This window comes from Puma concolor, chromosome E4 (assembly GCF_028749965.1).
Source record: "Puma concolor isolate L17-30 chromosome E4, mPumCon1.1.hap2, whole genome shotgun sequence".
Lineage (NCBI taxonomy): Eukaryota > Metazoa > Chordata > Mammalia > Carnivora > Felidae > Puma > Puma concolor.
In genome coordinates this window covers 22,123,374-22,150,161 of record NC_141683.1, presented here as the reverse complement: position 1 = coordinate 22,150,161, position 26,788 = coordinate 22,123,374, and the positions used below count along the sequence as shown (strand labels likewise).

At 36.9% G+C, this 26,788-nt stretch overlaps 1 long non-coding RNA gene across 8 annotated transcripts in view; it reads right to left on the bottom strand.

Annotated features, from left to right (window-relative positions):
• LOC147572493 (uncharacterized) overlaps positions 1 to 26,788 on the bottom strand; it is a 378,670-nt gene that overhangs the window by 328,515 nt on the left and 23,367 nt on the right. For 7 of the 8 annotated variants that reach the window (XR_015246110.1, XR_015246105.1, XR_015246107.1 and 4 more), the window contains one exon: positions 11,837 to 12,032. The exons of the other annotated variant lie outside the window; for it this stretch is intronic. This is a non-coding gene — a long non-coding RNA (uncharacterized LOC147572493). The remainder of the gene's footprint in view (positions 1 to 11,836; positions 12,033 to 26,788) is intronic. 8 annotated transcript variants of the gene reach the window in all.

The following is a 26,788-nucleotide window of genomic DNA, read 5'->3' as shown; positions in this document are numbered from 1 at the left end:
TATTTTTTATGGTGTCTATATATCCTTCTCTTAATCACATTCAGGTGCCTGAAACAAATTTTAAAATAAACTCAAAATATGTACCACTTCCCCCTTACTAGATTTCTTCTTGGTAACACACTAACCACTTACTACTTATTTTTATTCTGAGACCCCTGCCTTTTTGAGGGACATTACCTATTTATCAGGTATGCCTAAATACTACTTGATACAAATACTATTTGTTGCATGGAAGAAATGCATTTGAAAATCATAAAAATAAAAAACAAAAAAAAGGAGTAGGTAACCAAGAAGTCAATAGCTTTAAAATGCCCCAAATGTAATTCAACTTTTAATTTCTACCACCAGTAAAGTCCAGGAATTTACAGTTTTAATAAGCACAGTAGGTGATTCTTATACAAACCAGGGTTTGAGAGCCACTAGCTCAGGAAGACATCTTTTAAATCCCTCCAGGGAATGCATAAAAAAATTAAAAATAAATAAATAAATAGAAAGGGGCACCTGGGTGGCTCAGTTGGTTGAGCGCCAACTTTGGGTTAGGTCATCATCTCACAGTTCTTGGGTTCAAGCCCCGTGTTGGACTTTGTGCTGGCAGCTCAGAGCCTGGAGCCTGCTTCAGATTCTCTGTCTCCCTCTCTCTCTGCCCCTCCCCTTCTCATGCTCTTTCAAAATAAAATAAGCATAAAAAATAAAAATAAAATAAATTCCTCCAGGGAATGAAGTATGCAGTATTCTTCAGAAGAAAGCAGTTTTCTTTAACCTGCTTCAAGCTAAACATGTTCCAAAGGAGGGACAAAGTAGGGAAATTTTTTAAGCAAATTAATTCAGGGAAAATTAAATATCAAAGGAGATAACATATATAAATGAAGCCCAAAAGTACACTTTTACAGAAATAAATGACCTCTGCTAGACTTAAGATTCTCAAAGTCTATCTTTACTGCATGAAATTATACTAAGGATGGTCATACATCCCAGGTACCCCCAGTTTATGCCTGCTGTTCTCCATACTGGAAGCTTAGACTTTATTTAGGATTTTTAAGTGAAATATTAATAGTTGCATTAAAATAAGCTTTTCTCAAAGGGTTTGGCAAACTGTACTTTGTACATGCCATTCCTACCGTGGTCTTGTCTGACAGTGTGTGAGATGCACAACAGTGTTCACACAGTAACATGCAGTTTCATAAAATCTGAAAGATAAACAGAGGTAACCCAACCCTTTTCTTGGCTTTTCTTTTTTAAGCTCTACACCCAGCACAGAGGCCCAATGCAGGGCTTGAACTCACAACTCTGAGATCAAGACCTGAGCTAAGATCAAGAGTTGGACACTTAACCGACTGAGACACCCAGCTGCCTCTCTTGACTCCTTTTAGATGCATCATAACTAACTTTTCCATTTCAAGGTCTGCAAGCAAGGCCCTTGCCAATATTAATAATATAAAAAAAAAATATGTGAACAGCCAAGAGAAGCCAGGAACAGCCACCTTCCTCTAGTGGTAGGAGGGAGAAGTATTTGATGCTGCTGCTCCTGCTAGCCACTTGTACTACCCAGGTGAGATGTGGCCCACACCACAGACCATGTTTATTTTGCAGGAAATCAGGCAGCTACCAACAGGCCAGAAATGCATTAACAAGCATATGAGAAATAGAGACTAAGCAATCCAGTACAGAGTGTAAAAAAATGCATCCTGAAGCAGAAGAGAAATTAAGAAAATAATCCAACTACAATTGCACCAAAAATAATAAGATACCTAGAAATAAACCTAACTGAAGAGGTTAAAGACCCACACTCTAAAAACTATGGAATACTGATGAACAAAATTGAAGATGACACCAATGGAAAAACATTTCAGGCTCATGCCTTGGAAGAATGTTGTGAAAATATCTATATTGCCCAAAGCAGTCTACAGCTTCAGTGCAATCCCTACCAAAATACCAATACCATTTTTCACAAAACTAGAACAATCCTAAGATGTGTATGAACCACAAAAGATACCAATTGCCAAAGCAATCTTAAAGGAAAGCAAAGCTGGAGGGATCACAATCCAGGCTTGAAGTTGTAATCATCAAGACAGTATGGTACTGGCACAAAAACCAACACATACATCAATCGAACAGACTAGAAAACCCAGATATAAACCTATTAACTTTAAGGTCAATTAATCTTTGACAAATAAAGAACATGCAATGAGAAAAAGACCGTCTCTTCAATAAATGGTGTTGGGAAAACTAGACAGCAACAAGCAAAAGAATGAAATTGGACCACTTTCTTACACCATGCACAAAAATAAATTCAAAATAGATAAAAGACCTAAATTTGAGACCTTAAAGCTATAAAAATACTAGAGGAGAGCACAGGCAGTAATTTTTGACATTGATCATAGCAACATACTTCTAAAATAGGTCTCCTGTGCCAAGGGAAATAAAAGCAAAAATAAACTATTAGGACTACATTAAAATAAGCAGCATCTGCACAACAAAGGAAACAAAACTAAAAGGCAACCTACTGAATGGAAGAAGGTATATTCAAATGACCTGGCCAATAAAAGGTTAGGATAAAAATATATAAAGAACTCCTAAAACTGAACACCCAAACAAAACCCAAAAACCAAATAAGCTAAAAGTGGGAAGAAAGACAGTTCTCCAAACACTACACGCAGATGGCCAACAGACAATGAAAGGATGCTCAACATCAATCATCAGAGAAATACAAATCAAAACTATAAGGAGCTATCACCCTACGCCTGTCAGAATAGCTAAAATCAAAACCAAGAAACAAGTGTTGGTGAGGATATGGAAAAATAGGAACCCTCATGCCCTGTTGATGAGAATGCAAATTGGTACAGCCACTGTAGAAAACAGTGGGGAGTCTCCTCAAAAAGCTAAAAATTATCCCAACAATTCAGCAGTCACACTACTGGTTTTTTACCCAAAAAAACACAAATACACTAGCTCAAGCACCTCCATATTTATAGCAGCTTTACTTACAATAACCAAATTATGGAAGCAGCCCCAGTGTCCTTTGATTGATGAACGGATAAAGAAATGTGGTATATATACCCAATGGAGTATTATTCAGCCATAAGAATGAAATCCTGCCACTTGCAACACGGATGGATCTAGATCTAAGCAAAATAAGTCAGAGAAAGAAAAATACTGTATGATTTCACTCATATTTGGAATTTAACAGGCAAACAAGGGAAAAAAAGCTAAAAAAACATACTATCAACTATAGAGAATGTGATGGTTACCAGAGGGGAGACAGGTGGAGGGATGGTGGGAAAAGGTGATGGGGACTAAGGAGGGCACTTGTGATGAGCACTGGGTAATATAGGGAATTGTTCAATCAATATAATGTATACCTTGAACTAATATAACACTGTGTGTTAACTATACTAGAATTGAAATGAAATATAAACAAAAAATGCAACCTGAATATGCTCTTGCTATGTGGTTTTATTATTTACTGTGTGGTATAAATGTAGGACTACTTCTTTTGTTTGGTAGCTTTTCTTCAGTTAATCTTTTCAGCCTCAATTATTTTTTAAAAACTACATGGTTAATACCAGTTTACTATTAAATTTCCATTTGTTAAGACTAGTTATCAGGAGTAATATACATGAAATATCAGCATTTACTGTCCCCCACAAGGGCTATAATAATACCAACCTTAGAAAACTCAGAAGACAAATGTGAAGAACCAGTGTCAACTTCAAAAGTTAATAACTATTTCAATAAAGCTGTGACCAGAGGTTATAACTTGACACATTCAGCTACACAAGAGGAGTTTAGATATCATTCTGAGAAGCATGATTTTTCATTTAGGTCAAATGCTATTCTTTTAATATAAATTTTCCTTATTTTCAATTCCAAGTTTTCTTGTGCAAAAATAACACTGAAACAGTAGCTACTCATGTTTTAGTTCCACTAGAAGAATAATGTGAACCACTGAATGATGCCAGTCTTACATCAAGATCATTAGATGGTTTTTTAAAATCAGTAAACAGCGGGAAGGAAGGAAAAGACTAAGAACCAGAGATTTTTAGGATGATGAAACTATCCTGGAAGAGACAGCAATGGTGAATACATGTCGCTATGTAGAGGTCAAAACCCAAAGAATCATACAACCCAAAAAGTGAACCTTAATGTAAACCATATGCTACAGTTCATGACAGTTATCAATACTGTTATATCAGTTGGTACAAATATACCACCCTAATACAAAATATTAAAAATCATGGGGCACCTGGGTGGCTCAGTCGGTTAAGTGTCCAACTTCAGCTCAGGTCATGATCTCACCGTCCATGAGTTCAGCCCCATGTCGGGCTCTGTGCTGACAGCTCAGAGCCTGGAGCCTGTTTTGGATTCTGTGTCTCCCTCTCCACCCCCACCCCCCCCCCCCCTGCCACCACCCCGCTCACACTCTATCTCTGAAAAACAAACCTTAAAAAAAAATTTACAAATTAAAAAATTGACTCTACTCATGGTTCAAGTTCTTTATCCAATTCAAACAATGTAAGAAAATCTTTTAGTGATTCATTCCATAAAAGATAAAACATTTGAAATTATGAATGCTATTGAAATTCACTTAAAAGTTGGTGAATACATGCGCAAGTATTTTTTGCCATGATAATGTGAAAACAAATTTTAGTGGAAACACGTTATAATAAACATTACTAAATTGAGAAACTTATGAACAGAAATATACCTGAAACTAGCTATAATGTATAGATCATTTATAACTAGTCTACCAACCAGGATAAAATCCATAGATGTGAAAATTTAAACTACTTTACTATATTTAAAGTTCAGTTAGAGCAAGGCTAACTACGGGCTACAAGCCAAAACTGTACTTTCATCTAATTTTGTAAATAAAAGTTTACCGGAGTGTAGTTGATTGAATTGTGTGCCCCCTCCCCAAAATAACAGATGTTCAAATCTTAATCCAAAAGCACCTATGAATGTGGACTTATTTAGAAAAGAGATCTTTGCAGATCAAGTCAAAAATAAGGTCACAATGGACTAGAGTGAGCCCTAAACAAATAACTGGTCTCTTTCTAAGAAGGAAATTTGAACACAGTCCCAGAGATACCAAGGTAGACACACAGGGACAACACCATATGATAGAGAGAGATTGGAGTAGTTATGCTACCACAAGTCAAGGAATGCCAAATATTGCCAACCACCAGAAGCTAGGAGACAGAACAGATTCTCCCTCAGAAACTACAGAAGGAACCAACATTGCCAGCATCTTGATTTAGGACATACAGCCTCCAAGAATGTGAGGGAACAAATTTGTTGGTTTAAGCTAGTCAGTCTGTGGTACCTTGTTAGAGCAGTCCTAGGAAACTAATACATGCAACCACACCTGTTTGGTTACTGTGGTCTATGGCTGCTGTCCTGCTACGGTGACAAAGCTGAATAATTGCAACAGAAACCATATGGCCCACTGGGTCTAAGACACTGTATCTGGCTCTTTACAGAAAAAGTTGGCTGACTCTGAAGGTAGACATACTGAAACTCAAAATGTTTTTAGTATCACCTATGTTAAATACAAAAATATAGTTCAGGGCAGTACATGCTTTCTCTCTTTTGCTGACCATCATCAACCAGATTTTAGTAATGATTATACCACTAGAGAACTAATTTGTACATTAAATGATATATCCAACAGTGACTTTTTTCCCAGTCATCTAAATTTTCAGTTAGATTTTCTTTAAATCAGTTGCAAATATTTAATCAAAGTACTAGTAAATGGAGCATCAAGAAATTTCAGCTTTTGAAGCTTTTAGTTAATTTTCATTATCAAAAACAAATCTTACAGTAAGAATTTAGATTGGCCCTATGAAATTAATGAAGGGCTGAAAAAAAATAAGAGCTCAAATAGAGAGCAAGGTTTAACTTAGAAATTTAGAAATTGTGCTTCAAATTATCTCACACTATAGGAGGAATCTTTCAATGAACATACTAATTTTAATTTTCAAATTTTGATATCTGCACCTACAGAAAGCTATTATATTTTAAATTCTACAGTATTTAAATTTGGAACAACTTTTTAATCATATAGAGCTAAATTTTTAAAAGAACTATATACCTTGTGAAAATATCTATAAGGAAAAAATATATATAAATATGTAAATATTTTGAAGGCAAAAAGACCTTACTAGTAAAAATATTTGGGCTAAAGTAATCACATATTACTATAAAAATCTAATTGAGAATATCTTCAGTTAGCAGTATTTATTCCCAGGTTACCCAACACCTATGGAGAGAAGCCACCCAACTCAAAGTAAGATCTATAGAAGGGACAACTGAAGGTATCGACGATCTATAAAATCTATTATCTTTAAAATGCAACTCAATTTTATGACAAAACTAAAAATACGACAATTTAGGGGAAATTGTTTAAATAGACAAATGGTATAATTTCTAAAAGAGATTCAGCTAAGAAACTGATTAAATATATACCAAGACTATCCTGATTAGTTCTAGTATTTTTTTAAATATTTTTGAGAGACAGAGTACAAGTGGGAGAAAGGGAAAAAAATAGAGGGGGAGACACAGAATCCAAAGCAGGCTCCAGGCTCTAAGCTGTCAGCACAGACCCCGACACTCTGAGATCATGACCTGAGCCAAACTCGGATGGTTAACCAACTGAGCCACCCAAGCACCCTCATTAGTTCTAATATTTAGATTATAAACATGAAGGCTCTTTACTGTTTTAATGTACACATACATTTGTAGGCATAATCTTATTTTTGATAAGTTTTTTGGTAGAGTGATATTATAGGTCCACCATTTTTACAATTTTTAATAAAAAAGTTAAGATGTTTCTATTACAAGAGACAGTGCACTCTATTTCCTTACCTGTAAAATGAAGTTAAACTAGATGGCTCCTCAGCTTCCTTCCAGGTCTCCCAACTTTTTTTTTTTTTTTTTTTTTTTTGATGCTAACCTAACCCTCTTCATTTGATAGATGACAAAACTAAAACCAGGGAAGGTGGGGAAAGCCAAATAACATGGAGAAGAGAAAGACTAAAGCCCAAGGCAGCTGGACCCCCAGACTTGGACTATTTTTGCTATACCAGGCTGTATATACAAAACCTCTAAAGGAGCCTTCCGTCCAAAGAGATCTATAATTATAATCAAACTGGACTTGATTCCAAGAACTTTGAGTATTTCCATCTGATAAGTCCCAGCACTGTCATAGAAAGTCATTTTTCATGTTTCAGCTAATCTGAATATTTTAAAGAATAAATTAAATAAACATTGTTTATCTTACCAAGCTTCAAAATCTATCATGCTTTACTTCTTGGATACTCCGTATTTTAAGGGAAATGTCTGAACAACATACTCAGCTAAATTATCTGACAGAGAGGTCAATGCACACTGTCTAGGATACTAAACACATAATTAGAGACCCATTTATCTTAACAAGCACAGCCTTAGTGGATCCTACAGATGAACTAATTTAAATCATTTCTAACGTAAGAAATCATTATCATGCTTATGTCGTCTTTCTGTTCAGTCTAACCTAGCATCTCAAGAAATGAACAATGAATGAGTTTAATCAAGGAACACTTATTAAACTCTAGGTTGAAACCTTTTCCTGGGAAATATTTAAATAGAAACACACCATCATTCTGGAAGAATTATTTTAAGTCTGCCACACTGATACAATAAAATTCAGTACAGCTGAGTAAACGTGAATTTAAAAAAATATATAGGAATTCACAAAGAACTAAGAGAAAAGGCACAATAAAATTTAAAGAGAAAGTGTCCATGTATCTATTTAGAAGCTATATTTTTTTGCACTATTTGTTACACCTACATTCTGGTTATCTTTTGTTGTGAAATGAATTATTACAGAAATTAGTGACTTAATCTTTTATCTCATTGTCCTGCGGGTGCAGAATTCAGGTAAAGCTCAGATCAGCAGTTGGTTCCATGGGAAACCAACAAAAGTTATTCAACAGAATTCAGCAGGGTGATGGGGCTGATCAAGACAGTCTAAGATGGCTTCACTCTCATGTCTGACACCTTGACACAGATAATTAGACTTGGCTCAGTTTGGACCATTAACCTGAGTACTTCCGTGTCCTCTCCAGTACTGAAGGTCTCAGGGGCCTTCAACAGAAGGACTTTTATGCTGTGGCTGGGGCTTCCAGAGACAGCGGTCCAGGAGGCACAAGCCAAACTGGCAATGTTTCTTATGACCCAGGCTCAAAAGTCCCGGTCTGTCACTTCTATCATATTCTGGTCAAGGAAGTCACTAAGGCCAGCCCAGATTCCAGGGTAGAAGAAGTGGACTCTTCAGAGTAAAAACAAAGAACTTATAGCCATCTTTAATTTCCTCCATCTACCTTATTCCTCTAAAGGATTTGTGAGATCTTACACACACAAAAATTAAGTGGTATAAATATGTTTAAAGACATTAAAAATCAGATACTTAGAAAATATATCCTGGCTCCTGCCTACTTTTCTGACTTCTCTTATTTAGGTCACTGATTAGGACTTCCCATATGATGATGCACACAAATGGTGACAAGAGACATTCTCGTCTCATGCTTGGTTTCAGAGAAAACGTATTTGACATTGCTCTTCCAGCTAATCATGTCTATTAAATTTCTTCATTCAGTTATAATTAACATACAGTATTACACTGCATACCTGAAACTAAGATGATTCCACAGTTCTATACATTACTCCCTGTTTCTCACAAGAAGTGTACTCTTAATCCCCTTCACCTGTTTCACCCTTTCCCCCATCCACCTCATCTCTGCCAACCACCAGTTTGTTCTATTTCAGAGTAGTTTTTGTTCTTTGTTCATTTGTTCTTTGGTTCTTCTATTCCATGGAAGTGAAATCGTATATTTGTCTTTCTCTGACTTATTTCACTTAGCATTTATACCCTCTAGATACATCCATGTTGTAGCAAATGGCAAGATTTCATCCTTTTAATGGCTGAGTAATATTCCGTTGTATATATACCACACCTTCATCTACTCATCTGATGGACACTGGCATTTCTTCCCTATATTGGCCATTGTAAATAAAAAATCTTGGCAATAAACATAGGAACGCATGTATATTTTTCAATAAGTGTTTCTTTAGGTAAATACCCTATAGTGAAATTACCAGATCATAGTGAAGTTACTGGATAATATAGGAATTCTAACTTGAGCAACTTCCATACTGTTTTACACAGTAGCTGCCCCAGCTTGCCTTCCCACCAGCAATGTATAAGAATTCCTTTTTCTCCACATCCTTGCCAATACCTATTACTTCCTGTGGTTTTGATTTTAGCCATTATGACAGATGTGAGGTGATCTCATTCTGATTTTTGTTTGCATCTTCCTGATGATTAGTAATGTTGAACATCTTTTCGTGTGTTTGGTCCACTATAGAATTTTTGTAGTCTTATTAGATTAAGGTAGTTCATTTTTTTGTAATTAAATCCAAGTTGTTAACATACAGTGTAATAATGATTTCAGGAATAGAATTTAGTGATTAATCACTTATACATAACACCCAGTGTTCATCACAAGTGCCCTCCTTAATGGCTATCACCCATTTAGCCCCACACCTAACACCCTACCAGCAACCCTTAATTTGTTATCTGTATTTAAGAGTCTCTTATGGTTTGTCTCCCTCTCTGTATTTATCTTATTTTTGCTTCCCTTTCCCTATGTTCATTTGTTTGTTTTTTTTAATTCCATGTAGGAGTGAAATCATGATATTGGTCTTCCTCTGACTTATTTTGCTTAGGATAATATCCTCCAGTTCCATCCACATTGTTGCAAATGGCTAGATTTCATTCTTTTGATCACCAAGTAATATTCCATTGTGTGTATATACACCACACCTTCTTTATCCAATCATCCGTCGATGGACATTTGGGGCTCTTTCCATACTTCGGCTATTGTCAATAGTGCTGCTATCAACACTGGGGTGCGTGTGCCCCTTAGAATCAGCATTCTTGTATCCTTTGGATAAATACCTAGTAGTGCAATTGGTAATTCCTGGGTCATAGGGTAAGTTAGCTCACTTCTTAGTTTAACTTTTTACTCTGACAACTTTTAACTATGACAAATGCTATTCCTGTATCCATTGGGATTATATGATTTTTGTCATTTATTCTATAAACATGATGCATTACACAGACTTCATTTTCTAATACTAAGTGAATATTGAATTCCTAAAATAAACACAACTTGGTCATGATCTATTTATCTATCCTGTTAAAATAGCATTTTGGTTCAAGTTCTAATATTTCATTTAGGTATCTTGCATCTGTGTTTGAGGGGCTAGCCTGCAGTTTTTTCTATTTTCTAGATTCTTTGTCAGATTTTGCTAAGAGTTTATTTGGCCCGGGGGGGTGGGGGGGGGGAGATGAAGGAAGACAGAGTTGGGTTCACTGCTCTTCCTTCTCCTGTTCCTTCCTTCCCCTTCCCTTCCCATTGTAAACAATCAAGTGCCAAAGTCATAAGGTGAAGCTGAGCAAGGAAAACATCCAAGGCAGCTCAAAAAAAAAAAAAAAAAAAAGCCAGTCCCAGCAACATGAAAAGGGTATCCACATAGTGCCATGTGCAGCACAATGTGTCAGACTGAGACAACTGAGGTGATCTGAGGAGGAGGATTTATTCCGTTTCAGCCTCTCTTTTCTATTGGACAGGCACTGAAGACTATAAAGACTTTAAAGACTGGTTTAGTGGCATCCCACACACACAGGAAAGTATACCTATTTTCTTCCTGACTTTTTACTTCTATGTATAGTCTAGTTTCCATTAGAATTTCTCCAGTTTATGAATTGTTTAGAAATGTGGTTTAGTTTCCATATATGTGCCAACTTGAATTATGACATAAACTAAGCTGCTATACCATAACCTAAATATAAAAAAAAAAAAAAAAAAAAAAAAAGTTGATTCTCCTTTCAGAGGTAGGTGGGTAAGCCAGCCTGTAGGGACTGCTCTGCTGGAGGAGTCTGTCCATTGTGCTATCCCAGCCCCTAGGGTGCTGCCATTTTTGCAAAGGAAAATTGCTCACTAACCTCCATCTACATTCCAGCATGGACAGAGAAGAATTTTCTTAAACCCATTTCCTTTCTAAATCAGGTCCCCACAAAGTTGCACCAAGCACCTCAACCTGAAAGCAATCTCCAGACCCAGTTGCAAGGCAGGCAGAACCACCATGTTCCTGGCTCAGTGAGTTCCATTCACAGACTAAGAAGGGGGACTGGATACAGGGGAAATACTAAGCATTCTCTGCCATGGAAGTTTTTAGTTATCTTTATGTTAGCCATTTTAAATTAATTACATCGTGGTCAGAGACTGCGGTCTCTGTAGTCTCAATCATTTGAAATATATTGATGGCACAAGGCCTCCTAAAAGGTCATTTTATGTGTTTCCTGTGTGTTTGAGTATATGTATTCAATTGTTTTGTGCAGTGCTCCATATACATCTACCAGATCAATATTGTTAATTGCATTGTTCCAACATTTTATATCCTGATAGACCATCTGCTTAACAATTACTGAAATGGTTTTATTAGAGTCTCCCACTATCATGGTCAAAATCATTTTCTTTGTGCTGTCAATTTTTGCTTTTCATATCTTAAAGCTATTAACTGTAGACACATTTAGAGTTAGATCTTCTATGAATTTTAATCCTTCATCAATATGAAATATGTTCCTGTATCTCTAATGATATTTTAAAGGCTGTATTGTTATATTTGAGTAACTACAGCAGCTTTAATTACTATCTTTCTCCATTCCTTTTACTTCAAACCTTTGTGTACCCCAACGTTTCAGCTTTGTCAACAAGAGCTCTACTGGAGTTACTTTCAAATCTAGCCCAACATCAGGCCCGCCTGAGTGGTTCAGTCGGCTAAGTGTCTTGACTTCAGCTCAGGTCATGATCTCACAAGTTTGTAAGTTCGAGCCCCGCATTGGATTCTGTGCTGACAGATCAGAGCCCGGAGCCTGCTTCGGATTCTGTGTCTCCCTCTCTCTGCTCTTCCCCTACTCATGCTCTTTCCTTCAAAAATAAACAAACATTAAAAAAAATGTTAAATCTAGTCCAACTTTTCTCCTTCAAATAAGGAATTATACATATGGTTATTACTAAAAATGGATTTCTAACATCATGCTTTTTATTCGATGTTCTTTTGCTGTGGTTTTTTTTTTTTTTTGCATTTCCTGTCATCTTTTAGCTTGAGTTCTGCCTTTCAATTCATTTTTCTATTAATTTTTATTACGTTTCTGTTCTCTCAGAGTTGCCCTAAAATAATTCAGTAACCACAGGTAACTTTTTACGAATTTAGACTCATTTTTTATCCATTTTCTTACATGGTATGCCAACCTTTAAATGTTTTAACTTTTAGCTCTGGTCTACCTCTTTACCCAATAGGTTATTTCTGTCCATATTCTAATTCTAGTTGTTAATACTCACAAAATCAAGCATGTTTACCTTATACAGTGTTTGTTTATATTTACCATTTAGTTACAGATTTCTTTCCTAGGCATTCCTTTTTGTGTTCCTGATGCTTCCTTCTGCAGTAATTATGTTTCTTTCTGAAGTACAAGTGTTAGATATGCCAAAAATTGGTACAGACATCCAATTTTATTTAAAATATTTTGCCCTTGCTCCTGGAAAGTGGTTTGCTTACCGATTTATCTTTTTTTCCTCTTCCCTTTGAAGCTATTTTTGTACTCTGCAACAGCAAAGCCAAGCCAAGCCAAGCCCCTTATTTCTCCCTGTGGCTGCTCTGTAGTTTTTCTGCACAATGTCTAGTTTTACATATCTACTTCCTTACCCACTTGTGAGTCTCAGAAAAGGTATCTTTCAGCAATTCTAGAAAAATGTCATTAGTTTGTCTAATATTTAGTTGCTCCTGTTCTCATTTGTTCCTTCTGCATTTGTTAACACACTAACTCCTCTTTTGTAGAAGTTAGGTTTCCCATCGCTTTGTCTCTCTGCTGGCAATTCTATTTGTGATTAAATCTTTCAATTATGTCTAAACTTCTGTTTAAACTATCCAGTAAAATTTTCATTTCCATTATTGAAGTTTCTCTATAAACTCTACATGGCTATCTTTCCATCTGGTCATTTTTTGATAGCTTCTTATTCTTTGATCTTAAATCTATTTTGTTTCTTTAAACGTTAGACATTCACAGTTTATACTGCATGTATATGAATTCTATTATCTGCAAACTTTGTGGTTGTCATTCATAGTTTGTTGTTGGGGCTAATTGGTGACAGTTTGTATCTCCTTTATACTTCCATAATTGACTACAAGTTCATCTTATTTGGAAAATCATCACTGAATATTCCTGAGGTTTGGGTTTGAAGTGCATTCTTCAAGAAATGTTTTGTTTTTCCTATACACATCAGAGCATAACCAGTTCATTTCAAGAAAATTTTCCATGAGTATTCCCACATTTCTGCAGGGTCTGGGCTTTCTGATGCAACACTGGTACACTTTATTGAAGGATAACAGAATAGCAAACATGTCTTGCAACCTACAGATACTGTATTGTTCCAGAAACATCTAGAGATTTATCTCCTCCAGAGCCATTTGCTTACATTTAAGAGTAAAGGTCCCCCTATCCCTCTAACCCCTCCCTCTCTCCCTACCTAGAAAAGAATGGGCCGATGTGCCAGCCATCCTACATAAGCTTCTAGTCTCCTGATTGAGGTTCTCCAGTGTTGCAGGGCAGTATCAGGCTATTATCATGTCCCCCTGTGGAAATCATGGCTTAGGAAACCAGTGCTAAGATGCTTTGTGAGTGATCTTTTTTCTGATCCAGGGTCTTTATGTTTCCTTTCAGAGTATCTATATAAAAAAAAAAAATCTGTGGCAGAATAATCTATCAACCTCCAGGTAGTATAGAAACTAAGATGCTTCATTTCTAACTTATTACAACCCAGCCCCACTTTAAGCTAAGCTTCCAGGTTCAGACTTTTTTAAGCAACAGAGTAAACTTTGACCCCATACTCTTGCAAGGGCTGGCTTTTAGTTAGGAATCTGCAGAAGTGACTTTTTTTCATTCAGAACCAAAGCTGAGAGAAGAAAAAAAGTAATCCCTTTACTATTTCCCTCTGTGGGTCAGATATTTTTCATTCCTAGTTAACTGATGTCACCTTTTGTGGATTCCACCTGTATCTTGATGTACTCCTATCTTGTATGAACCTCCAATTTTCTTCTTGTCATACATGTAATTTATGAACAATCCAGAATCAGCAGCTACCCCTGGAGCAGTATCTGCATTATCGCCAGCTTCCTCTCCCCTCTGGCTTTTTCCTCCTCACAATTTATGGACTTTAAGAATTTGCCTTATATTTCTACCAATGTCGTATAAATAAAAACTTCATTCTACATTTTGCCTTTTGTCATTTTATAATGTCAGTTTTTAATGCTTTTAATCGTAGGTTTTACACTTATTATTAGCATTATCAGTGTCTTTTGGTTTGAAAACGCCTGGCACGCTTTCCCTATTTAGTATTAAACTACGAATGGGGGTGGGGGAGTGGATTGTAAATAGCACAGTTTTGAGCTCTTACAACCATAGCTCACAGGAAAATTTGATCCATTCACATGTATTGTCACATGTGAAATGTTTTATGCTTCCATTTTAGGTTTATTTTTAGTATAATTTCATTTTTTCCTTCCCTTCATTTTTTTTTTTTTTTCTGGTTTGATCAGACTGCTGATAATTCTAGCCTTTTCCTTTTCAGTAGAAATCTTGACTTTATTTTGGTGACTATTTACTCTGCATCCATCAAATACATAGAAGTCCATAATTACTTGAAACAAAACATCAACTCTTTCCTCCATTATGCAGTGTATACACTGTGCCCACACAAGGTCCATTTTTCCCATCCTCCCTTCCCTACTTTAATAAAATGACTCCTTTCTTTCCCTCATTTTCTCCTACGTGCTTTGAAATTCTTTATTTCCTGCCCTCACTGCCACACACTAGGTTTTTGCAGAGGTAGTTTGTGCTTATTAAAATTTCCACTAGAATGCCTCTTTAATCTCAGTAATTTTTTAAGCAATTATGGTTTTCATCATCCATTTACATTTAACTTACAAACAAAACTACATGCATGTGCACACACGTAAGCAGACACCTAACATGCACTGCTGACTTTCATCATCTTTTTCTTCAACTTGAGGTCTATGGATACATTTGATTCAACTCTTATTTGCCTCAGACAATACATGGGTGATTATGGTGGTAGCCATTAATGCTTTTTCAAAAATATTCAGATTTTCTTCCTCCCAGACACATCATAGAATTATGTTCCCTCAGAAGTGACTCATGGCCACATGACTGGCTTTGACCACTGAGATGTAACAGGAAGTAATAGGTTTCTTTCAGGATCACTCCTTTCCTATTACTACAGTGATCATGAAAGCATGCATTAAAACAGATCCTCCATTAGCCTGAGTCCCTAGGCAGAGACTAATACTAACCCATGCAAGATGTATAGCAAGAATATGAAATAAGCTTTTGTCTTAAGCCTGGGAGATCTGGAGATTGGTAGCACAGTTTAGACAAGACAGTCCTGATTGACACAAACACTCTAACACCTTCCACAGTTCCCCGTAGCTTTCTTTTTCCTTAACAGGTGAAGGATTCCTTGGCTGAGTCTAAACTTGTTGATAAAGCCCCCTACTTTGTCATTTGTAAACCTTATTCTATGCTTTTCTGACTTCCGGTATTAGGTATGAGAAGTTATATCTCAGTCTGGTTCTAAGATATCTGTTCTGTCTGTGAAAGTTTTAGTCCCTTATTTAATTATTGCCTCTTTTATTTTTATCCCCTAGAACTGCTAATCCAGGTTACAACTCCTCATGGAAAAGCTCACTTTATTTTTCCTCTGGGCTTTGATGTGTTTCCTGAAATTTACCTTCCAGTTTATTAGAGGTGTAACTAAATGATATAGATGGAAAAATTATGGCTTTAGATCCAAAAAGTGTTTGTCCCCACTGTATTTGAATCTGAAGTGTTTAATTCAAGTTTTAATCATGTCCTTCAACAACTATGAACACCAACCATGTGACTGTTCCACTTATGTCTCTGGCTTCTGAGTCTCCCTTAGATAATTTTTTCTCCAGCGGCTCGCTGACAAGTTTGTTTTGTTTTGTTTTTTTAAGTATCCTAGAAAACAGAAAACCTGCAAGCAGAAGGGGGTGAAAGAATCCCCCGTTGGACCTGAGGTATAAAAGCAGGCTCAGTCCTCTGCGAAGAGTCTTTCATGCTCTTTGGTCTCCTACACTCCAGTCTCAAGAGGCAAGAAAGACAGCCCACCCCATAATCCTTCCTGACCTCTTAAGATCAGGGAAACCATGAAATTCCAAGCTCCCCATATGCAATAGCTTTACAACTCCAAGAATAAGTTTGGTCCATTGGAAAGAATTCTGCACAAGTACTCTGAGAGTCCAAGTCATAACTAAACCTAGCTACCCACAGGTTACAGCAACCATCAAGATCAAGACAGGTATGAAGTTTATAGTTGGAAGATAAGGGCATCAGAACCAAATGGTCCTTTTCCCAGCATGTTCTCTTTCCTCCTGGTCATTCAAGTCTCAGATCAGAAGTCACTGCCTTTAAAGAAGCGCTCCCTAACTATTCCTTTCTAAAAGCAGCTACCCACAATTCTCAAAAACTTTATGATTACCCTGATTTATCTCCTTCAGAGTACTTAATACTCAATTTTTCTAATTTCCCTGTCAATAGGCCTGTTTCCTACTAGGATTTATATACCATGAAACAGTGAACTTGTCTGCCTCAATGTCTCAAACTATATAGTGCTTTAAAAATATTTAGTGATGGGGTGCCTGGGTGGCTCAGTTGGTTAAGAGTCCGACTTCAGCTCAGGTAATGATCTCACAGTTTGGGAGTTAGAGTCCTGCAACAGGCTCTGTGCTGATAGTTCAGCAGAGTTTTGGGTTTTTTTTTTTTAACTAGAATCTTATACTCTTTCCCTTAGAGTATAAGCTTAGATATTTCAAGAATTCTCATGTTAACACCTCTATTTCAAATGCCCAATTTAGATTCAATCATATGTTTAGCCAGAGTCCTCATTCACAATGCTTTCCTCTCTTCCTCTATCTTGAAAGTTCTTCTGAATCATCATTTGATTAAATTACAACCCCATGTATTTTCTTTAGGATTCGTGGTACTTCTAAATCCCTGTATGTGCAAAAAGGTCACATTCATTTACCCTTTAGATCCGTGCTACCTTAGGAGTATGTAAGATTCTTGAATTCCAGGCCTCTCCTTTCAACAGTCTGTAGGTGTTTTTTTTCCCCACGTTGTAGATAAGAAAGCAAAGCCCAATGCTAGAACAATTGTATTTCCTCTGTAAGTCATAGGTTTTTCTCTTTAAAAAAATAACCTGTCTCTCTTTAGCCTAGAAATTCAGGAATTTCACTTAAAACTGACTCTTGTTAAATATGAAAGCATGGTTATGAAAAGTAAATATACTGTTACACTGCACTAATTTTAAGGGGTCAGCATCTAAGGGCATCAAACAGTGCCCTATGGAAAAACAAACCCTGGGTAAGCCAAAAGACTAGGTAAGGCAAGTTTGGTTAAGGTGCTCTCTTTCTCAGTTACTCGGATTCACTGAGATAGTGAGGGTGGGAATCAGCACTATCTTCAGAAAGTTACCATTAGCTGAAATTCACCAAGTAGTAATGCAGGTCAGAAGGAACAATTCAACTGTAATTCATCTTACATCTGAACTGTAGTTCAGAATTAGCTGCACCAGCTCCAGAAAAATATATTTGGTTCAGTGCACAAAACCAGCTCAGAAATAAATAAAATTTAAACGGTAGTAAGGAGGGAATACAAAAAATAGTAAAATCATTACACAAATTATCTGAAGCCTTTTCCTGACTATTGCCTTCAGTTGTGATTGCCTCAAAACCTGAACAACATGACAACTGAGACTTTTTTTTAACCAGCAATAAAAAACTAGGAGTATTGTGTTCAGCATTGTGAAATACTAGGAATAGAGCTACTTGAGAAATAAACCTAAAAACAAAGTATGAATAGAAAATACAGACAACTAATTTCTTCCATTAAGGGTTCTCACTCAGTGAGCTTAAATCCTAACTTATGCCTTTGAAAACCAAAATTTTTATGTAATTGTTTATATTCAACGCGGAACAAGATTAAAAGTCATTAATCACAGTGTTTTAAAGAGGTATACATAGGTGCTACAGCAATGATTTTTTCTTCAAAATACTTCAATATACAGTAAGTTGAAAATGTAGTGACTATCCCCCACGATTATGAAGCATAAGCTAGAACCTCGAATTTACTCCAAATTTCACTGATATATACACATTTTAACAGGTCTTCTAATCACCTAAATTCCCAGAGAAATTCCCTTAGAGTTCACCAAGATCATCTGAGTATATTCATTTCTATGGTCTCCATGTTCCTAATTTAGGTCACTAAACTCTGTGCAATCTAATACCACCGCACATCTGGCTTTTGCCATTTGTATTAAAAAATGGGGGGGCGCCTGGGTGGCGCAGTCAGTTAAGCGTCCGACTTCAGCCAGGTCACGATCTCGCGGTCCGTGAGTTCGAGCCCCGCGTCAGGCTCTGGGCTGATGGCTCAGAGCCTGGAGCCTGTTTCCGATTCTGTGTCTCCCTCTCTCTCTGCCCCTCCCCCGTTCATGCTCTGTCTCTCTCTGTCCCAAAAATAAATAAACGTTGGAAAAAAAAAAAAATTTTAAAAATGGGAACATTTGCACTCTAAGTATTAATAGGTTTCATCTTCCATTTCTCAAGTATTTTAGTGGCCTGTCTTGACGTTCTTATAATGCATTTAAAAAAAAAAAACATTATCTGTGACTCAACCACAGTGACCTTATTAAAAACCATTACCAAACTGATACTATTATGGGAAAAAAAGAAAAACAAACGTTTGAAACCTAACTCTCAGTAGTGTTATGCTTGGCTTTAAGAGAAGTTAAATATGAAAAGAAACCAAGTTCTCCTTACTAATGGAGATGATTCAAGGTGAGATTAGAAAAACAATCTACCTGATTTATTTGCTGCCCCTCATCCCCATCCCTGCCTCACATCTCCTTAGAGGATTTCCAAGGTTTCTTTCCCACCCCCCACCCCCCCCCCCCCCACAGATTTAGACATAGAAGAGTCCTATATAAATTAGCAGAGAACACACACAATGAAAAAGAAAAGCTGCGAGGTAAAACAGCAGGTGCAATTCAGGTCCCTACTGCAGACTCTTTTGCATTTAAAAGATAAAAAAGAAACCAGAAGCTTTTCAAAACTACCCTCCAAATAACCATGATACATGTGAATAAACAGGGTCAGTCTCAATAATCATTTACTCAAGTGCAATGTGGCTGCCAAATTCTTCCATCCCAGGAAATATTTTGCGAGTAGCAGATAATGAATTGTTGAGAAAAACAGTCTCTAACGAGCCCATGATATAAGTCATTAGTTTTTAGGTTCTCACTCTTCCTAGATAGAGGCTCACTGAGAAATTCTGACTTTATAAATTCCAGGCTCCAGAGGGCCAGGGAGGAAGATCTCAAATGAATCGTGGGTATCCTGCCTTAAGGGCAAGTGGGGGGTGGGGGTGGGAATGATTTTTTAAAGTAATTATAAAAGTCTCCCTAAATTTCTATTTCTGGCATTCTGACAGACTACATACCCTGAAAAACCCACCTAATTGCAACAGCTAAAAGGCTGGATAAAATATTTAAAACACATTTTGCAAAAAGCATTGCTGAGTGGGCAGAAAGGGGTACAAATCCTCAGTTACCAAAAATAAAATGTAACTAGGAAGTGAGTATCAAAGCCACTTTCTACCATAAAGGTTCTGCTAAGCTCTGGACCCTACAACTTCCTGCTGATGGCTGCACAGGACACCACAAGGGAAATCCAAGCCTGGGGCTCACCCAGAGTGAGGAACTTTAAAGACTATCTGGAAAAGTTGAATACCAAAAGGTCACTCATCCCTCATTGCAAGGTCACAAAAATTAATGACAAGAGGTATAACTTGTTTTCTATTACTGCTGTAACAAGATACCAACACACTTAGTTGCTTATGAGACAAGTTGATTATTTTAAAAGTGTGGAGGTCTCAAATGTAAAGTCAAGGTGTTGCCACGGCTGAGTTCCTTCTGAAGGTTTCAAGGGAGAAGAACAAGCTTCCTTATCTTTTCCAACTTCTAGACACTTACCATATTTCCTGGCTTCTGGTCCCTTTCTCACATCACCCCAATCTCTTATTTCTAGCACCATTCTAGCTTTCTAGCTCTGATTCCTCCTGTGTCTCTCGTATAGATAGCTTTGTGTTTACATTGGACCCATCTTAATAATCTAGGATAATCTTTTCATCTCAATATCCTTTTTAAATTTTTTGTTAATGGTTATTCATTTTTGAGACAGAGCACAAGCAGGGGAGGGGCAGAGAGAGAGGGAGACACAGAATCCAAAACAGGCTCCAGGCTCTGAACTGTCAGCACAGAGCCCAACGCGGGGCTCGAACCCATAAACTGGGAGATGATGAGCTGAGCCAAAGTAAGACACTTAACCGACTGGGCTACTCAGGCGCCCCTCATCTCAATATCCTTAACAGGTTTACATCTGCTAATCCCCTTCTGCCACATAAGGTATCATTCATAGGTCCCAGGGATGAGGACAAGGACATTTTGGAGTATACGTTATTATCCAGTCTACTGCAAGGCATTCAAAATAAAATCTGCAGTTTCATCGAGGAAAAGCCTCCTTTGAGTTTTATTGGTGTTCACAATGGCGTGCAACTTGAATTCACTGTAACTGTGTAGCCCAAAAATACGGGAGCTTAGTTGAAAGTGGTCCTAAGTATGTAGCAGCTACAGCTGACTGGCGGTAGCAAATGCACATCCTCTCTGGAGCACTGGACATCACCTCATGGCTCTAACCATTACTCTAGCAAACATCTGAGAAAAACAAGCAGCTTACAGACCAAAGTCAAAAAATGAAGTGGGGTACCTGGGTGGCTCAGTTAAACGTCCAACTCTGGCTCAGGTCATGATCTCACGGTTTGTGAGCTCAAGCCCCGCAACCAGCTCTGTGCTGACAGCCTGCTTCACATTCTGGGTCTCCCTCTCGCTCTCTGCCCCTCCCCTGCTCACACTCCATCGCTCTCTTTCAAAAGCAAACATTAAAAGAAATGAAACACCAGAAATCAAAGTCTACAAGACACAATTTTCAGCAACATCAGTTCAGAAAAAAAATCTGATTATAAGATCATACGTAATATGTTATGTACAAAAGAATCCTGTAGATATGAAAAAGGATTAAGAGGCCATAAAGTATATCCAAGCATATTTTTAAAGAACAAAAATAGGAACTCTAGATGTAATTTAGAACTCAGTGGATGTATCAAAAAGATTAAACACGATGAAGAGAAAACAGTAAACTAGAAAAACAAAATCTGAAGAGATTATACAAAAAGTAACTCAAAGATAATACAAAAGTGATTAAGAGGCAGATGAATAATTTCACTTAACCGGAGTTTAAGAAAGTAAATACAATGGAAAAGAGTCAATATATGAAGATGTTGCCTCAGTTTTCTAAGACTCTTAATACAAATGCTCATATTAACAATAAGTGCCGGAAGAGTTAAAAAGATCAGTTTCTAGATACACAACAGTAAAACTGAAGAGCACTACAGAAAAAAGATCTTGAAAGTGGTTGGCAAGAAAAAAAAAAAAATCTTCCAAGTAAAGAAGGAATAGGATTCCAGACCGAACATTTAAAGTGTAAGAAAAAGTAAGCCGATGAAGTCGGAAATATGGGAGGCTAGAGAAACTACTACTGGCTATATAGATAGTACTATCGCTAGTGTTTTAATCTGGGGGCAGTGGGTCAAGATACAAGTACAATATTGTGGGAAATAAGTGTCATGTTGGTAGAGGGTGATCTGAGAGTCCTGGATTCAAAAATGGTAACTTAGACTAAATATGCATGCTAAGATAATTAAGAAAGCCCCTTTAAGATAGACACAAAATCGAAGTTCCTTAAAGTTCACAGCAAGAACATGGAATGAGATTAAGGAGACTAATTCAATTGGGCAAAAATAAAGAAAAAGCAGAGAGGAGAAAGATACAGAAACCACATAAGGTGGTATAAAATGAAATCCTATTTAACCACAATGAATATAAATGGATTTAGCACTCTAGTTGAAGGACAAAGATTATCATTGCATTAAAAATGGAATCCAGCTATAAATGATAATGCAACTATTTAATAATAATTGGTGTGGTATAGGCACTGACTAGTCGAAATGCATTTGCCAACAAATCAGAACTTTGGTCATGTCCAGTGTGCCCACATGGGATCACACCAAGTAGCGGCCCTGAGTCTAGTCATATGCTTTATTCATATATCATCTCTAAAACAGACACGTAAAATGTTAAAAATCTAAGAATGAAGGATGTACTAGATAAACACCAAAAGGAAGTTGATAAATGATATTAACAAAATAGACCAAGACAAAAACAAAACAAAGCATTACCAGAGCTAGATAGTCCCTGTATGATCTATCTAATCACACAAAGCACACAAGTATGTTAGCACTGTTGCCTTTTCACTTCTTGCTGTTCACTGCGGCGATTTAGCCTGTGCAGGTCTCACAGCTGTTGGTAGTTGAGCCACACATGCTGAGGGTTGGAAAGAATTCACTGATGTACCCACAGGTTTTTCATTGGCTATTCTAATTGCTTTGGTCTAGAAGCAGAGTTTGGGGAAAGTTATACAACTAAGGGGTCATATTCATGTTGCACTCATTTTGAAGTTGTTTCCTACTTCACTGTCACATCTTTTCCAGTATTCGTAGCATTTTATTTGCCTTTCACCAAGTGCGCCACCCTGGAAAGACAGACACCAATCTACATGAGCTGCCTGAAAGTCACTGGTCCTACTGAATCAGGTAGCTTTACTCTCCACAGTTCAACTGCTTGCCAAATAAAGAAGAAAGAAGACACATTATACTCTGCTCTTCATTAGGTAGTTAAGAATGAATTGAAATCTGAGAACTGGAATGGAAAGAACAATTTACTCTGCTTACAGGTTCAATAAAGAGGAAAAATGCTTTGTGTGGATGCCAGCAATTATCCTGTATATTTTATTGTAATGTAAGCAGCCAAGCCTGGGTAGTTAACGCAATAAAGGGAAATGAATAAATCCCTGTCCTGTTATTATCTTTCAGATCCTGTGGATCTGTAAATGTTGTATGGGAGAAAAGAAATGTTAGTCAAATAACTTGAGGAAATGTTAATGAAGAAGTTCTGGGAAGCTCTGGAACCATTTAATTCTTCCACTGATGGCTACGTCAGTCACACATTACCCAGTTAACAGGAAGCTCAATGTGTTTTTCACATGTAACAAAGTGGAAAATTTTATTAACTTTTAGAATTATGTTGATTTACAAAAAACTTTTAAGATTATTATTTGCAAACAAGTATTCTTTCACTTCATGAGGACGGGCATTAGAAAAAACCAGGGAAGGTAAAAATTAATCTATAGTGAAAGCAAGTAGATCAGTGCTTATCTGGGAATGAGGGCAGAACAGAGAGGGACCAAAGGAAGGAGTATAGAAAGGCACAAGGAAACCAAAGGGTGAGGATTAGGTTCATTTTCTCGCTTGTGATGGCTTCATGGATATACCTAGGTCAAACTTTTCAAATTGTACACTTTAGATGTGTGCAGTTTATATGTCAATTATATCTCAATAATTTTTTTTAAAAAGGAATGATAGGAATATACCACCTTGTAACCCCTAATAAATTATCAGACAGTCCCCATCAACAGAAGGCTGTCAGCACCTGGAATTACTCCATTTCGGCACCACTAAAAACAGACCAACCAAGACATCGTAGCCTCTTTGTGAAACACTCCGTAACATGTTTGAATATTCTTGGCCACAAAATGAACATAGGTATAATCAAGTCCCTAGTCTACAGCTAACTTACACTTGTAACAAACAGGAAAAAGTTAAACAAGGAAGTAGAGACAAATCCAGACTGTGGAACATTCTGCAAGACAATGGACCCACTTTCTATACAAATCAATGTCATGAAAGGAGGGTCTAAAAGGGTCTACTCTAGATCAATAAGAAGACTTCTGGGATTTAACTAAATGAAACTCATGGAATTTAAGTGAAGCCATTATTTCCCTCACCTTTGGGACCACTGTAACAATTTGGTTATGGACTGGGTATTCAGCATTACCAAGGAGTTATTGCTAGCTTTGTTAGGTATACAATTTGTTAGAATATCCTCATGGTATGTAATTAAATGTCCTTAGATTCATTTTTAAAGACCTAGGAGTGAATAACATGTCTGGAATTTTCCTTAACATACTTCAAATATTAAAAAAAAAAAAAGTACATAAAATGTAAAATCTTGACCAGATAGATCTGGTTGATGAGTAGGTGTTGTTCTTTATATTAAAGTGACTTTTATGCCTACTTGAAATGTTCAAAAAAATTTAATGAAACTAATTTCTTCATGAAACTGACCAAGTTTAATTATTATAAAGTTACCTGAATTCTTATAAAATCTAAGTATCTTCAGCCATCTAAATTGTTCTATTAAAATCATGACTGACTTACAAGAATACTTGAACTGTTACCATACCCAACTGATTTGCTTGGGAATATTTACAGTGTGATCACAGGGATCAATACAGATTATTAAGCTCAACCATCATTGTCCATAATGAGCACGGCAGCCAAGTGTTCAACAAATGTATCCTCAACATATATCAATACCTCACTCCACTTTAACTCTTACTGCATCTTAACTCTAGTCACCATACTAGTCACTTCACATATACTATTTCTAATCCATCCCAAAAGTATTAAGAGGTTGCTATTATTGCCTCCATTTTACAGAACAGAAAACTGAAGTTTGTTAGGTAACTTGCCCAAGGGCACAGTTCCCAAGTCTTTCTGAATCCTAAGACAGAATCCTTCTACTATCCACACAGTAAGAACTCTACTAAACATGATTTCCTACAAACGTACATGTATGGATTACATAGCTTCTATTAGGATTCTTGTCAAAGAAAAACAAAGATGACCAATATGCAGAAAGCTGCAAAGAGTTCAGTGTATTTTGATCCATTCAAATTTGTCCAAATGCACAATGTAGTTTGTGCAAAGCGTCCTCGTCTCCTGTCCTGCCTGAATTCCAGTTACAGCTCTGCCACTCACAACCTAAGTGGCCTTTGGCAACTTAACTCCTCTGAGTCTGTTTTGACATGACTGAAATCTGAATGGTAATATCAAATGGTTGTTGCAACTATGATGGTAAATGGTGAAACACAAAAAGCTGATTTAGTGCCTGGGACATTGCTGGGTTGTAAATATGAGCACCATTATTTTACTCACCTTTTGTGATTTGTGCATAAGAGAACAAATCCAATAACAACTACTCTTTGAATGCTAACCCTGACTGCCATCAGCAAAAGAACCATCTGTTGCTCAAGTTATTGCTTTTCTTGGCCCAAGGCATGGTTGTCCCGAATCTTTCCATCTAAAATTCTGTTTTAACTTAAACATTATCTGTAAGTCAGGGTTGCACTGCTCTACTCAAGAGTGGCTGGCAATGGGCAGCAGCATTTACCTTCAACACAGTGTCACTTAAAAATATGCTTTAGGGGAAATTGCTCCATCTGCAAGGTTTGGTCCTGCCCTGTTCCCTTCCCCAGTTACCAAAAACTTTGGCTAAGCCAGAAACTCTGCAGCACACAGACTACATTCACCAAGAGTCGAGACAGTGAGTCCCAATAGGAAAAGGAAATAAACTGACAACCATTTGGAGGAAGACCTTTTTTTAATTAAGAGCTTTTTATTATGCTACAGCCTGGGTAACACTGAGTCCGGTATCTAAGATTTTAACCTAATCCACACCCTTCCAAAGACCCCTATATGGTTTTTGAGTTAATATTCCGATCAATATTCATCCACAGGAATAACACCCTGAGGAGAAAACCCTCTACCCATCAGATCCAGAAAGAAAATTAAAATATCTTTAAAGAAAAATGTCTGCACATTATTTACTAGTAACCCCACTAATGAGGTTCAATTTGGCCCAAGAGCTAAAAATTACTTTAAAATATATGTAGGGCATCTACCGCATCTCTGAAGAAGTACCTATGTTCCAAGATGGCAAATTTCTTTTCATTTCATCAAATCACAAAAAACTGACAAAAATCAAGGCATCTGAAACCCAAAATGTCACCTTCTCTACTTCTGAAATTCCCAGTTCTTACAGTCATGTTTGAAATGGTGGACAGAAGGAGGTAAAAGGCAACTTACAGACTCCCCTTCACTCTCAATAAAGGATTCTCCATCTTCATAGCTCCAGTAAGCTGGCCATCCAAGGAGAATTAAGGAGAATTAAGACTTCTATAGGCATCAAGTAAGTCCTACAAGTTCTTTAATGGGTGCTCAAGAGACCTGAATATGTTATATAGCTCTAACAGCTGCCAATATTTATATTTGAAGTCATCACCCACCAGGGATTAAGACCATAAGAAAACTTTAATTGCAGATAATAAGCAAGATAAAAGTTTACATGGTATATAGCTGACACCCCCATTGGAATCCTGCAGAGTTTTACAGACTTGTAAAATAAACAATCACATGAACCTCTGTTATATATAGTAGAGAGCAATATCAAGACAACAGTGTAGAAATTATACTATGAAATGTATTATAGTTCACAAAACTTTATATCCTATC